The sequence below is a fragment of the Anser cygnoides genome, chromosome 1, assembly GCF_040182565.1.
Source record: "Anser cygnoides isolate HZ-2024a breed goose chromosome 1, Taihu_goose_T2T_genome, whole genome shotgun sequence".
NCBI lineage: Eukaryota > Metazoa > Chordata > Aves > Anseriformes > Anatidae > Anser > Anser cygnoides.
The window spans coordinates 144,509,169-144,525,163 of record NC_089873.1 but is presented as its reverse complement, the minus strand read 5'-3'; the positions used below and the strand labels follow the sequence as shown (position 1 = coordinate 144,525,163).

The window sequence follows — 15,995 nt, the reverse complement described above, 5'->3', positions numbered from 1 at the left end:
AATGAAAAAAATAAGCAAATTAGTTACAGGTGATAACTTTTTCTCCTCAATAAGCTTAATCTTTTCTAGCTATTTGTCTAGTAATTAATACACTAATATAGTTAACATTCTAAGATGATGCAGATTTGCAGCTGGAAAAAAAATGAAATTTTCAAGTAGATTTGGGATAAACTACCTAGAACTATCTCTGCAAATCCCTAATAAAAATATATAATTTATTCCAATATTCCAATCATTTTTTTAATTAGTGAAATTATTTAATTAGCAAGATTATTTTTGTGTGAGGCTTTCTATGAGTGGAAATTTCAAAAGAGCAATCATAAGATAACTTTGAAGAATACCCTTTCCAAGAAATTTGGAAAATTAGCAGGAAATGAGACTTTTAACAGATATCTTTAACCTGTTGTGTACAACCAAATGAAGAAATTCAAATTCTGAATGGCAATATGAACAATATGAAAATGCATTTTATTCCCAACTAAAATCCTGGGACATTCTCTAGTGTATACTACCTTTCTCCCTCTCTCACCAGTCTCCAATTTTGCCCTGAAAAGAAGACATTTGCCTTGAAAACAAGACATTTTGCACTGTTTCCTGAAGAATAGCATTTTTGATCAATTAGGTCAGAAGCAGCTTCTGTACTTTTGAAACAAAACTGGGGAAAAAAAAGCATCTTAAAGGTACTGGATTATCCTTTTAATGCCTCCATTAATATTAAAGAAATCCTGCAAATACACTCTTTCAGTCTTGGAAAATATATTAATTGGGTGTATGTCGGAAATAAAATCCAAGAACTCACTTTTAATATTTCTTAAATCAAAAGCTTCTTGTTCTTAACAGCTAACCCATTTAGATATTCCTTCACTCTCTCCCTTCCAAAAGCCAGCTACTTCAGCTGACTGCTGCAGTTATTAGTTATTTCACTGGCTAGAGCAGTGAAATGAGCTACAGCCATCTATATTTATATTTGTCCTAGTGTCAGTGTTACTTCCACAAATGGATGGAAGAAAATACAACTTTTCTTAATGCTCAGAACCACATTCATTAGCAAGCACCTCTTGAAATTGCACTTTAAGTGCCCCGTTTTCTTTGTGAATCCAACTTGATGTACCTTTCAAAAGCAAAAGGAGATTCCAAACACATTTTTTTTCTGATTTCATATACTTCCATGTAATCACATATTACTGAAGATAATGGTATAAATGCAAGCAAATTCAGCCTCATTTAGTACAGACAATTCGTAGCTCCTTTCATTGGTACTGCATGTTTCAGACATTGCTGAATGATAATGAACCACGTACTGATAAAATAGGAAGCACATAACACTATGAAGCAAATCTCTTAGAAGCCCAAACCCGCAAACAAGTTTCCTTAAATGTACTCCTATGAGGCCCATTGAAATCAAGAAACTATTCATGTGCATAAATTTAAAAATATGCAAAAATACTTGAAGACAGGAGATTTAGCTCTTAATTATTTTAGGTCACTGAAGGAAATGGAGGCCACTGTTTCACCCGGAACAGGTGACAAATCTGCTTAGAAAGGTAATGTGGAAGAGGAATAAGGGAAGGGTGTATAAGCATTCTTATCCAGAAATATACGAACACACTGATATTGCCATAGAGGATCCAGCTGGGGAATGACTGATCTAGGTAATTATATTGCAAAATCTTTAGAGGAGACATCCCATACAGATTTTAGAAAATACAGATCAGGAACTCAAGGTAGCTGCTGGATACATAATTCACTCTGGATAATTTGTTATACAAATCTCACCTCCCTTTTCTATTTGTGAATTGTACAAGAGCAGTTAATGATTTTTTTAGATTTATTATTCAGAATTATTCCCTGAATGAAGGTGTATCATTTATGAGCAGTTCACTGCAAGTGCTTGATATTCAAAATTTGGCATTCAATATTGTTACGTTGGTTAGTCAGAGCAGAACACTATGCGTGTTGTGTTTTTTTCTGAGTGAAAGTAAGTTAGAGTCAGGTTTTCTGTTGTAAATCATCATATTTCAGAATTCAAAATTCACTTTCTATTCCCATTTTGCAGTAATCACAAGGCATCTCACAAACATTCTGGTTAAAGACACAGTTGTTCAAAATTAAAACATCCTTATTTCCATGGAATTATTTTGTCCTATTATGTCTCTATTTATGTCCTATAATGTCTCTAGTATTCATCTATAACAAGAAGGTTTATCAAAAGATATATCATAATTAAAAAAAAAAAATCACAACAAAACAACAAAACTAATAGAGATAATTTTGTCCAGCTGCATAATCCCCCAGCTGGGATCTTGCGGAATGTCCCATGCCTTATTCATCAGTGCTAATACATTAAGATCAAAACTTCCAAACAGTGACATTGCTGAAGACTTATAGCCTTAGCTGTCTAAAATGAGTCAGAGGAAAGGTTAGAGAATGAGGAGTATCATTTATATCTTGAGAGCCTTATAGGGGGAAAGAGCCTTGTAAGGGGAAAAAAAGGGGAAATTCCTATCTTGCTCCTGCTTCTGAAGAAATACTTCCCACATATTTTTGTGGCTCCCCTGTTGCTGAAAAATCCAATAATAAATAGAAGATTGTAAAAACATGGTAAAAGGATAGAAAACATCTTGAAATAGTTCCTAACTCCTATTTTTCTTCAGGAAGAAGAGAACAGCTAAAGAATTGGAAGTGAGATATATTGAGAAATTACACTGCTCTTAACACAAGCAATATTTAGTAATTTCTTAGCCCTGGCTCGCAGTCAGTCATCCTAACCATCTGCTCAGAACTGAACTTTTTCTTTTTCTTCAGTGTAGTTGAACTATATCAACAGAAACAATTTCTTCAGGGAGAGTAAATGTACCGCTACGTAGGGTTTGATGAAAGACTGAATCTTTGTATTCTTGGAAAGTAAGTCTTCCTGTAACAAGGAACTAACGTTTGAACATGTCAAAGCAAGCCTTTTAGAACAGGAGATAAGAGCACTTGAATGATTCTTACAAAGTGGTAGCTGGCCCCAAAGAAAATGTTGTGTACGGTAATTTATTCTACGAGTTACATTTCCCTTGGCCTTGACAAGAATTTTGCCATGACTCAGTAAGTTGAGTTTAGGTCCCGCTCCTTTGCAAGGTTCAGCACTGAAATACAGACCAACTGCAAAACCAAACATTTTATTTGTACAGACAATACTACTGGCATAGACAGATGCAAGATAATGGTTAGATCTGTGTTAGGAATGGCTCATAAAATAATGTCAATCTGAGATGGGGTGTTTATTCATGTTTTTAGTTTTAATTATGCTGTTAAAAGCTATGCTGCAGAAGCTTTAATGCTTCAGCAACTATATTAATTTAAAAATGTTGTCATTAATAAAAATTCTTTTGCTTTTTGAATTGGTCAATAACATACCATCAGAAAGCCCTTATTGCTGATATAAGCTACAGCTGCGCTGGAGGGGGTAGCTACACTAACCCTGTGTCACTGTCTCAACGTGTGGCCTGTTCAAAGTCACTGTTTACATGGACATTCTACCATATGGAATTATCATGATTGTACTGCAAAAATCATAGTACTTAGTGCTGCTCTGTGATTCCTAGAGTGAGAATACAGCAGGAGAAGGTTTGTTTTCTCCTTTTCTCATTTCAAAAAGAAATAAAAATGTAAAGGTTTCTCTCTGTCCCTAGAAATTCCTCCCCCCCCCCCCCGCCCCTGCCCAATATAAATCAAGTTATATATAAGGATTCAAATTCATGTGGAAGTAAAAGCACTCCTTCTCTTTTATATACAATTATTAATATTTTGTAAAATCTCATATTTTGGATAACCTACCTCCTCACTGTCAAATGCCTGAGATTTGCCATGCTGGAAATGTCCTTTCACCCCTGAGAGGATGAATAAATCTTCCTCCCAGGGGTGTCCCATGATTGCCCCCTGGGCTAGATCTGCCTCTGTGCTCAGTGAATGCATGAGCAGAAAACACACTTCTGTAGCACTTGCAATATCCTTGTGGGCCCAAACACATCAGGCATTCTTAGGTGGTGTTAATATGTAAGTAGGTGGTTAGGACCCTGCCAGGCATGTTTGGGCAGGCTGCCCACAGACTGCACGCAAGGCCCTGGCGTGGATTGCCTGGGGACACAATGCACCCTTGTCTGCCCCTGTGGGAATGCATTTTGAGCGAGTGAGGTAGACATGCCTCTGGAAATCTGAGTAAGGCAAACTGTTCCGGTTCAGGTTAAGAGGAAAAAGGAAATGAATAAACATTATAAATCTTCGTTAGCCCAGTGAGAGAGAAGAGCATTCTTTCATGTACAATAAAGAGTAAAAGAAATAAAAGGTAAGTAAGAGTAAAAGGAGTTCTTGAGCTCTCCCCGGCAGCAAGAATCCCATGAAAACCCCTAGAAATACTTATTTCCATGTAGCTAAACCAAAGTTCTTCAAGAATCGTTGCTAGTGCATGCACAGAGTTCCTAACAAAACAGTATTATGAGAAAATAGCAGTTTACTGAACATGAAAGTTTTCCTCAAATTTGTTAAAGATTGCTATATACTGATCTAATTTCACAGAATCACAAAATTACACAGGCAGAATGGCTGAGGTTGGCAGGGCCCTCTGGAGGACATCTTGTCCAATCCTTGCTCAAGCAGGGCCACCCAGAGCAGGCTACCATACCATAACCAGGCAGCTTTTGGAGATCTCCAAAGAGGGAGACTTCACTATTTAAAGAACACTTGTTTGGCCCATCTTGGGGCTCTGTCTTCCATATTTACTGCTGAAGAAGGAGAAGCCTCAAAATCCTGAGCTGCAGCTTCCTGTACCTGGGTTTCAGTAGGTTTTTTTTTGCCATCTTGAGTTTGCACACCTCCAGCCTAGTCCTGCAAAAGCAGTGGCACTGGGTTGGGATTCAGTAGTAGCTGCGTTCTCTCCTGCTTGCCACCCATGTGGGCTGGGGATGGATGCATATCCCAGTTATGGAAAATCATGTGTCTGGGTTTCTGAAATGAGGTTTTGAAATTCTAGCATGTGGGAAATTGCTGAATATTTGATTTCATAATTAAGATGGAAGGAAATGCCATATCAAAATACCATAAGTCCATGCAAATAAGAAAATTTGGAGAGTTTGGAGAGTTCTAGTCCAGCCTTCTTGCCTTTTTCATAGATCATTGATTAATTACAAAGAAAGATATTCCTATTCCAAGGAAATAGCAAGTATATAAGGTTATATAATCTATTAATCCCTGCATGCACAGTAGCAATAGTTGAAATGCTGTGGAGATAAACTTCTGATGGGGTTTTGGCATTGCTATTGAGAGTATTCAGTTGGTCGAAAAGGTCTATGGAACTGACAATATTGTAAACTTGCCCCAGTGGCTAAGGGTAGATTAATGACGGTAGGACAAAAACTCAGATAAGGTAAAGCCACATACAAATTAGAAAGTACAAAGATTGGAAAAGTAAGATTGGAAGATTCAAAAGATTCAAAGATTGGAAAGTACGAAGATTGGAAACATATGTGGCCATACAGAAACTCAAAGCAGATGATGGAACCACTTAAGAGTAAAATATGAAGTTACAGATATAACCGGTCAGACTAGAAAACTCCAGAGAAGGTAATATTAATGATAACAAGTAAAAAAGACAATGCTGTCACAGCAAAGACATATGCTACACTAGGTGTTGTTAACTGGAGTATTGTATATAACACAAGGAAGGCAGTTTTTCCGCTGTGTTTGACACTGCAGAGGCCTCAACCAGAGAGCTGAATTTAGTGTGGGGTACCACATTTTTCAGAAGATACAGACAAATTAGAAAGACTTAATAATATAAAGTATAGTAAAAGGTATTAAAAATAAGCCCCAAGAAGAAAGCTTGACTGGGGTATGTTTGGTCTAGAGAAGCGAAGCAAAAGGGACACACAGTATTTTTCTATAACTATATAAAGGTGTTGCAAACAGGACAGGGACCAATTATTCTCATTAGTCAATGGGGAGAAAACAAAAAGTAATGGATTTTAGCTGCAGCATAAATAATATGGTTAACATTAAGAAAAAGTTTACAACTGCAGGAATGGTTAGATTGTGGAACAAACAGTCAAGCAGTTTTCCAAAATCTTCTCCTCTGGAGGAATTTAAGGCCAGACTTAATGTCAGTCTAACAGCAATAGTTTAAGTTTAATGAAATATATCCTGACACAATACATGAGGGAAGGAGAAAAAGGACTGGACTAAATGGCCTTCATGGCATGTGTTTACTGGTAAGTAGCTCTATGAATCTCTGACCTCATGCAGTACAATCAGAGGTTTATTTGCTATTGTTATTTTTTCCCTGTCTATAATCGTTGTCTTCATCTGAAAGAGAACATGTAGACACGTTTTCCAGTCCTAAATTAATCCTTATAGTTATCCACCTTATGCATTCAGAGATGTGACCACATTTCCCATCCTCAGGCCAGCTGGTCAATGGGGTGCCTTTAGACTGTCAGCTGGAAACAGAAGCTTTTATGCCTTGCAGCCACCGGGTAACTCTTGGGTCTAAGCTGTGTCTGACACCTTCCTGCAGGTAAGGACAAGGTTTTGTTTGGTCTTTGTCTTTGAAACCTCTTCAAACCTTCATCCTCACACTTTCCATTAACTAGTAACAGCACAATTCACACCATAAACCTATATGTTCTCTGCTTGGAGTATGCCAATTGCTAAAGCAATTATCTTTCCTGAACAACACAGTATCCCTAACCCTGTGCTTACCTATCACTCAACATCCTTTATGTAGATTGGGATGTTAAAACTCAAGATAAAAACATTGCACATCCTGAAACCGGGACAACATCGTCAAAAGGAGCATTAGGATGAGTATAAAAATCAAGAACACAAACAACTTATATTATTGACATGCTTATTCAATTACTCTAAGAAATCACTGATTTGTAAATGCAAATCAGGTTAATATTTAAGCCAAAATTCTGAGGTACCAATACACCATTAAACAAGTAGTGGGGTGGGTTGTTTTTTCTTTTTTGTTGTCTACTGCATTGAAATACTAAGTGTCCTCAAACCACTGCTTAATGACATAGACTGGAAATGAAGTAGCTGAAAGAACCCCCTATATGGACATCTCCTGCCAACAACCATTCCAATGCCAGCAATAAATTCCCAGACTAAACAGTTTAAATTTGGCATTCTCATTTGTGATGCTGCACTTATGCTATACTCACAAAATTGATTCTCTGAATTCAAAGTATCCTAGCAAATGAATTATTAGAAATATGAAAATTTTGATGACAACCATATGTCTACAGCAAATTAATTTGATATTTGAACAGAACACTATTCTTAACAAGAGAAATTTGTGGTGGTTTGGATCATAATAGCTACAGTCAGGGTCAGTCAGCTTTCCGTTCTAATTCATACTTTCAGGAAACTAAACCTAAGGCTTACTGGAGCCCGAAAACGAGCTCTCAGATGAGGCAAGCTGCTTTTTTTGTAACCAATGAAAATACTATTTTTTTTTTGGTATTAAATATCTTTTTTTTTTTTCCTGAAGTTCACCTGATTTAAAAAACAGAACAATACAAACAAACAAACAAAAAACACAAAACCACAAATCTCTTGCATAACTAAAATTGTTTTCAATTTAAATTGGAATTTGTCCGAGAACTAGTTCAGAATGGTTTAGGTATTCTGACAATGAAAACAGAAGAAGTACGACTGTTTAAAAATGGACTGCAAAACAAAACAAATAGAAAAAGCTTCACAAGCATTTTTAAATGTGGACTTAATATGTGTGTGTAGCAGCTGGATTGACACAATGGACCCTAACGGCTCCTTCAGGTTCCTTTCATACTCTGTTATTCACTCTGCAGTCAGAGTAGCAAAAACAATTTTTGGGGGAAAAAGCCTATATTTTTGCAAGCAGCTGCATGTAGACAATGACACAGGCGATGTTATCATATGACTGTCCCAATAGAGAAGTGCTCTTGTTTATCTGAAGTATTTAGTATCTGGATATAAGGTGGTCCATGGATTAGAATGGGATGCAAGTCAGAGCAGGATTTGGGCCAGGGCTGTGAGACCTTTAGTTGCCAGATTCCATAACCAAAAATAATGCATCCTGGCCCTTTATTTCCTCACCTGCCTGTTTACAAAGACCACTCACATGTAAAAAATGTTGCTTACTTAAGTAAGCTCTTTTTCTGATAGAAATAATGAAAGATGTTTAGGATTTATTGAGCAATTTTATCTGATTTATGAAAGCCACTTTTGTCCACTCTACTCTTTTCTATTACAAGTAAGTGTACTGTACTGGGAATACAGAGCTAATGCCCTCGAGGAAGACCATGTGACTGCAATTATTTATGAATTAACATGTCACAGATTTGAAGCTTTGAGACAAACACATTTCCCAGCTGCACATTTGTGACTTCTGAGTTTGTAAATGGAACAGATGAAATAATGACTTGCTCTTCCTCTCTATTCCTCTTACATATAGGTTAGTTTACTTGCTGGGTATGTAAAGACAGGTAGGAATACTTATGTAGATATTTACCATTCACAGAGTGTAAATTAAACATGCCATTCCTTTATCAGCTATGATAACAAATGCTTGATGCCAGACTATATTTCCCTACTAGTGATGCTATCATTGTTTTTAATACCTCGTTTGCCTTTAGAGATACAGAAATAATTTCTGAATGCTAATGCTGCTTAAAGCCAACACAATGCAGGAGTAAAACCCTACAAGTAAAGAGTGAACTGCTTTAAAAAGCACGGTAACATATGCTTAGCTAATGCTTTAACTTGATTTGTGCTTTGGGAGCCGAACAATAATTTGACTGATATTATTAGATACATACTTGCATGGTTTGTCCTGCAAACTTAAAAGTCAAGCTGAAATCAAACTCAGATGTCTTAATCGATAGCACAAACATAAAGGCAAGAAATATACATAGAATACATATGGTTTTGCTGTCAGATATAAACAAGTGTATCTGATACACATACACACATATATTTGTTAGCTGACTATGTAAATTGAGATGAAAGCCCATTTTCAAGCATGACCTGTGATAAACAAATGCATATAAATAAACAATAAACCAAGATAACACTAGAATAACATCAATTAAAACAATTACAACAACTTCTAGTCATCACGAAGTATTGTTTCAGTTCCATCTTAAAACAGGAAAAGCTCCCAATTGTTCTTAAATCGACTGGTAACTGATTCCACATTTGTGTAGCCTTGAAACAAAAAGCTTTTTATCCCTAGTTTGTATTCATTCTAGGACATGGTGGTTCCACAGCCTGAATAGAGTGTAATGTATAAGCTGCTCTAAGTGAATGTAGCAGGTTGAAATAGTGGTCACTGATTGACATAGTGCTATAATTGCTATTTTATATACAAATTTTAAAAGTAAGACTTTGCAGGGAAAAGTTGTCATATTTAAAGTTGACATGACTCGTAAGTTGGAAGTGCAATTCAGATCTATGTAATTTTACACAGCATTTGATATTGTGCCAGATAAACATGCATAAGTACAGAAAAAAAAAGACATATATAAAAAAAAACAAAACACCTTGGAATTCTGATAACCATTTCTTGCTAAACACAATAATAAAACAACCTCTTCATTCCTATTTGCAAACAGCAAAGTATAGAAGTTAACAGTGATTTTTTATGTATATACATTTATAATGCACTCATTTTCTGTCTCTTTTCTAAACATATAAATAAACCATCAAAAATTATTTCCTGTTCTTTAGAACCATTTGTTTTCCAGGTACTGCTTTCCACTTTTTCCCTAGATAAATCCTCAGTAGTCTGGAGAACTGGTAAGATGATGACATCAAAAGGGACAACAGATTGAAAGCTGTTTAATAACAGAAGGATGGGACATTTACATTATACTATTTAAAAGTTGTCATTTTATTTCTATTAGCACTTCTAGGACTTAAATTCCCGACAAACACATGGGAAAAAGGCTCAGTCGGCCCTTTAGGAAAGGGCTCTGAATACTGCCAGTTGCAAAGTTCTCTAGAAAGTCTTCATGAAAAAGGGGGGAAGTGTACCAAGATTTGATGCTGCCAAAGTCAAAAATAAAGCAAAGATAAAAGTGAGAAAACTCAGTGGCTGTTTTTTCTTTATAATTCACAAAGGCACAGTAAAGGACAGAGCAAAAAGGAGTAATTTTTACCCTTTTCCGCTCTTTTATATAGGCCAGGTTCAGGGGATTGCTGCACTGCCACTGAACCCCTGAAAAGGAATATTCTGAAAATAGAAAAAGGAAGGGTGGCATGTCTGGAAAGGCGAGATGTCTGCGTGAGAAAGGCATTTTGGAAAAGAGCCTGTCGCCCACAAAGTGCTCCAGAATAAAGTAATCAAAACTGTGTCTGAGGCAAGTCATGACTTCTGCAAGCAGACAGGAAAGAAGGCCCGTGTCGTCACTACTGGTGCCCATAAGTGGTGTGGACAGGATACTGTGCACTGACCCTTTCACAAGCACATGAGAAGAAGCACACAGACTTGCTTTGCCCCTGAGCACCCACTACTGCATCAGGTCAGTGGTCACAGTTTGCTACTGCTCAGTATCAGCCACTTCCCTCAGATCAATGGAGGAACTGCAAAAATTGAGTTTCACAGAAAGTGGACTGCTCAGATGGAGGAAATATATCCATGCATCAATTTATGACATTGGAGACTGCAAAACTGCTGGACCAAAGCATTGTAAATGGAAGAAGAGGACAGTAGGTCATGGTTAATACTTTCACAGAGGTGGCTCACTTTCCAACCAGTCTGAGCTCTACCTCCTGTGCTGCTGTCTACCACAATGCCCTTTTATTCTGGTTTCATGCTAAGGATGAGGATTTTGAAATCTAATGCCATGTCTGCCCAAGAAGTGAACCATGCTATTTTTAGCTTCCCAGCACCTGCAAAGACACAGAATGCAACTGTCCTGGAAGGTGAGCAATTCAGTCAGCCCAGCTGCCTGCAGTAGCTCAGTAGCTAACAGAGTCCAGTTTTATTCTCACAGTTAATCACATTATGTCTTACAGAAATATCTTTTGTCCTTTTTTTTTTTTTTTTTTGTGAATGCAAAGAAATATCTGGAGGGGAAAAAAAAAGCACCGAGATCAAAAACTTGGCCCCAAAGTAAATGCGAGGAAAAGGTCTCAAGTTGTGCCAGGGGAGCTTAGAATTGGACATTAGGAAGAATTTCTTCATGGATAGGGTGGGCAGTCATTGAAATGGGCAGCCCAGGGAAGTAGTGGAGTCCGCATCTCCTAAGCTATGAAAGAGATGAGTGTATGTGGCACTAAGGGACATGGTCTAGTAATGGGACTCTGTTGGTCAGGTTGACAGTTGGACTTCATAGAATCATAGAATACTTTGGATTGGAAGGGACCATAAAGACCATCTACTTCCACCCCCATCCCCACCTCCCCCCCCCACTGTGGGCAGGGATGCCACCCACCAGACCAGGTTACTCAAAGCCCCGTCCAATCTGACCTTGAACACCTCCAAGGTTGGGTTGGGACATCCACAACTTCTCTGGGCAACATGTTCCAGTGCCTCACCACCTTCTGAATGAAGAATTTCCTCCTAACATCTAATCTAAATCTCCCCTCTTTTAGTTTAAAGCTGTTCTCCCTTGTCCCATCTCTATCTGCCCGTCTAGAAAGTCTCTCCTCTATCTTTTTTATAGGTCTCTTTTAAGCACTCAAAATCTGCAATGAGGTCTCCCCAGAGCCTTCTCTTCTCCAGCCTGAACAACCCCTGCACTTTCATTCTTATTGGACTTATTGAAGCTCATCAAGTTCATGTTGGACAACTTCTCAAGCTTGTCCAGGTTCCTTTGGATGGCATCTCTTCCTTCTGTTGTATCAACTGCACCACTCAGCTTAGTGTCAAACTTGTTGAAGGTGCACTCAAATCCATGGCATGCGTCATTGATAAAGATATGAAACAACACCAGTCCCAAGGTGGACCCCTGAAGGACACCACTCTTCAGCAGACTCCACCTAGATATAGAGACATCAACCACAAATCTCTGGATGCCCTTCAAATCCATTTCTCTACAATGCAGAGATAAGGAAGTTGTGTGGGATTATGTCAAAGGCCTTACAGGTAGATGATATCAGTTGGTCTTCCCTTGTTGTTTGATATAGTTATTCCAATGCCTGATTGATCAGGCAGTTACTCCGTCATTTGTCACCAGATTGGTCAGGCACGGTTTGTACTCGATGAAGTCATGCTGGCTGTCTTGGATCACGTCTTTGTCTTGTATGTGTCTTAATATTGCTTCCAGGAGGATCTGTTACATGATCCTTTCTACCATTTTTAGAAATGGGAATGATATTTCCCTTTTTCCAGTCACCAGGGACTTCACCTGACTGCCAGAACTTTTCAAATATGATAGAGAGAGATTTGACAACTCCATCAGCCAGTTCCCTCAGGACCCTGGGATGCATGTCATGGGGTCCCATCAACTTGTACCTGTTCATTTCATTCATCAGGTGGTCTTGGTCTTGAACCTGCTTTTCACTTACAATGGGAGGGACTTTACTTCCCCAAACCCTGTCTAAAGATTTAGGGACTTGAGAGATGTGGGAAGACTGACTGGAAGTGAAGAATGAGGCAAAAAACTTGGGTACCTCAGCCTTCTAAAGAGTCTGACATTACTAGATCTCCCTTCTCATTTATCAGAGGGGGTGCACTCTCCATGGCCTTTCTTTTCTAGCCAAGGTACCTATAGAATCCCTTCTTGTTCTTTGCTTCCCTTACCAAGCTCATCTCCATCTGTGCCTTGGCTTTCCTGATCCCATCCCTGCACATCCAGACAGCATCCCTGTACTCTTCCCAGGCCACATGTTCCTACATCCAGTGACTGTGTATTTCCTTCTTGCCTCTTGGTTTGACCATCAGGTCCTTGCTCAGCCATGCTTGTCTCCTGTCTTCCCTGCTTGCTTTCTTACCTATAGGAATGGAGAGAGCTCTTGTGCTCTAAGGAAAGTGCCCTTAAAGAGCTGCCTGTTCCAATCAGTTCCTCTGTTCCTAAAGACAGTGTCCCAGGGGATCATACCACTAGTTCTTTAAACACCTGGAAGTTCAGTTTTCTAAAATTCAGGGTCTCAACTTTGATTTTTGCCGGGCCCATATTCCTCCAGATCCTGAACTCAACCAGGATGTAGTCTGTGCAGCTCAGACTGTCTCTGATCTCTTTAATGAGTTCATCTTCACTAGTGAGCACCAGGTCCAGCAACGCTTCTTCTCTGGTTGTTTTGTCTAATAACTGGACCAGGAATTTACCCTTGATGCACTCCAGGAGTGTACTGGATTTATTACAGCCTGCTGTGTAGCTTTTCCAGCAGATATCTGGGTGGTCGAAATCCCCCATCAGGATGAAAGCCTACAAGTGTGATGCTTCTTGTAGCTGAAGCAAGGAGGTCTCATGAACATGCTCCCCATCATCACACAGCCTTTAGTAAAACCCAACCACAAGGTGTCTGTATTTGGTCTGATCCTTAATTTTTACCCACAAGCTCTCAAGCTGATCCTGTTTTTTTTTTTTTCCTTTCCTTTTTCTTCTTTTTTTTTTTTTCTTTTCTTAGAGACAGTTCTTTGCAACCTATCAATTTCTTAACAGAGAGCAACACCCCCAACCCTCCTTCTCTGTCTGTCTCTTCTGAAAAGGTTGTAGCCCTCAATTCTGTTCCACTTGGGTAATTCAACCCACCATGTTTCTGTGATAGCAATTAGTTCATAGATTTCTAATTGCACTGTGGTTTCCAACTCGTCCAGATTACTTCCCATGCTGCATATACTGATGTAGAGGTACCTCATCTGGGCTATCAGCTGCACCACCTTTTTAGAGGAGCCCTCCCTCATTCCTTTGGGACAATTCACAGGTATTCCCCTGTTGCTTCCTAAAGTGTCAGAGTTCCTTGTTTCTTTTTTGTTACTTAGAAGTGCATTCCCTTCCCCCTCTGAACCTAGTTTAAAGCTCTACTAATAAATCCAACCAGCTTGTTGCCCAGAACAGTGTTGCCTCATCTAGTAAGGTGTTCCCCATCTGGTAACAGCATGCCCAGTCTCTTGAAGGTGCATCCAAGATTGTAGAATCCCAGACCCTGAGTGTGGCACTAGCCATGCAGCCAATCATTCACCTGATTTGTTCATCTGGGAGGATAGAGAAAAACACTACCTGCACTCTTGATTCCTTCAACATCTTTCTGAGGGACATAAAGTCTCCTTTGATATTTTGGAATCTCCTAAATGTTGTAGGATTTGGTGATCTTGAAGGTCTTTTCTACCCTAGATAATTCTATGATTCTGTAATTCCAAAGTGACCGAGTTGCATCCCAAATTTTTGCTTTGAATATCAAGGTAGATCTTTAATAAGGGATTTGCATATCACTGATATTTAAATCCTGCACAAGATGAAGGACTGGCAAAAAAAAAAAAAAAAAAAAAGATACATTTTGTTTTGGTCATTCCTCTGGAATTTGACCAAGCCACAGTCACATTTAGGTTCTGACACATGTTAATGGTGCCACAGCTAGATCCTGACTACTGAGAACATCTGATCAGAAATGGATGATTCTCAGCATCAGTAGAGAAGAAAAAAAGCAAAGCAAAACAAAACAAGAACAAAAATAGAAAATCAAAATTGAAAAAGGACAGACAGAATAAGAGAATAAGTGGACGTTAACATAATAGCCTCATATGATTAAGAGGGAGTCTGTAAGCAAAGTAATGATAATCAGCCTAAAAGCTCTGTAGAACAACACCAAGGCACTGTTAGTTGGAACCTACACTTACCTGGTAATATTATGAGTAGTTGCCCTGGAGTCCTAAAGTCCTACAAACCAAAATAAAAATAAATGTTACAAAATGAAAATTATCAGTTAATGAAAAGTCATGTAGTAATGACAAACTGGTAAAAACTTGTCAAAGTTTGAACCTAGTAATCAAAGTTATGTACCTTTAAACTCTACACCTACGTAAAAACAATCTTTTCTGAAATCACAAAACAGATGAATGATACTGCATCAGATGCTACAGCACATCATCTAATGAGTTGCCAATTACAGGAGAGCATTTTCCAGTAAGATGGTAACTATATGCTAACTCCATTGGAAACTAGGATAGCTCTGCAACAAGCCTGACCTACTGCTATGGCATTGTAACTTTAAAACGTGGTCAGTCAGTAACTTATGTCCAATGGGTCTCAGAACGGCAGTTATAACTGTTTGTGTATTTGCTACATCAGTGTCTTTATTATTCATGCAGTTTCTTCCCTAGAACCGTCTCATGATTGCTGAGAGGAACCAAAGGCTCTGACACTCTTTACCTGAATATATCTGGTAATTTTGCCCTTAATTAAATATAGTGGCTCTTCACAATGGAAGATGGTGAGAAGTGAGAAGAATTTTCTGAAGTTTAAATTGTTTCTTTCTATTCATAATTGTATTCTTTCTATTTTTTCATACAAAAGGAAACAAGATTTTTTTTCTTCTTGTTATTGAAAAACTGTGCATCTGCTTCTGATTCAGCAATCACATTTTACATGAAATAGCCCAGAACTCAGTACAAGAGAAACTTAATTTTAATAACAGCAAACTAACCTTGGAATTTCAGCTGAATTCTTTAGGTAAGATATTCCAAAAGTAAATAATATGTCTTTTTTTTTAATTCTCACAGCAGGAAAATTTGGAAGGGTTATGTTCAGGGACAAATTAAATTTTAAGAAAGGGCATCTTGGCTCTCCTAGCCATGAAACTAAGACAAGAAGCATCCTCTGTGACTGCCTAGGTTAATCAAAATGGTTTAATTATTTTTCTAGATGAAATCATGATTGTTTCTACAAAGTGCCTAGATTCTGTGAGAGAGGAGAGTGAAAGATATCTATTTCTCCAAGCTAAGAAGACGCTGGTGACCAGGCGACAGGCAGGAAAAACTATGACTAGATACCCCAAAAGAACAATAGCTAAAAGCAGTTGTGAGA

At 38.2% G+C, this 15,995-nt stretch overlaps 1 long non-coding RNA gene across 2 annotated transcripts in view; it reads right to left on the bottom strand.

Moving 5' to 3' along the window:
- LOC106041635 (uncharacterized) overlaps positions 1 to 15,995 on the bottom strand; it is a 124,135-nt gene that overhangs the window by 91,366 nt on the left and 16,774 nt on the right. For both annotated transcript variants that reach the window (XR_007157669.2, XR_007157668.2), the window contains one exon: positions 14,810 to 14,849. This is a non-coding gene — a long non-coding RNA (uncharacterized lncRNA). The remainder of the gene's footprint in view (positions 1 to 14,809; positions 14,850 to 15,995) is intronic.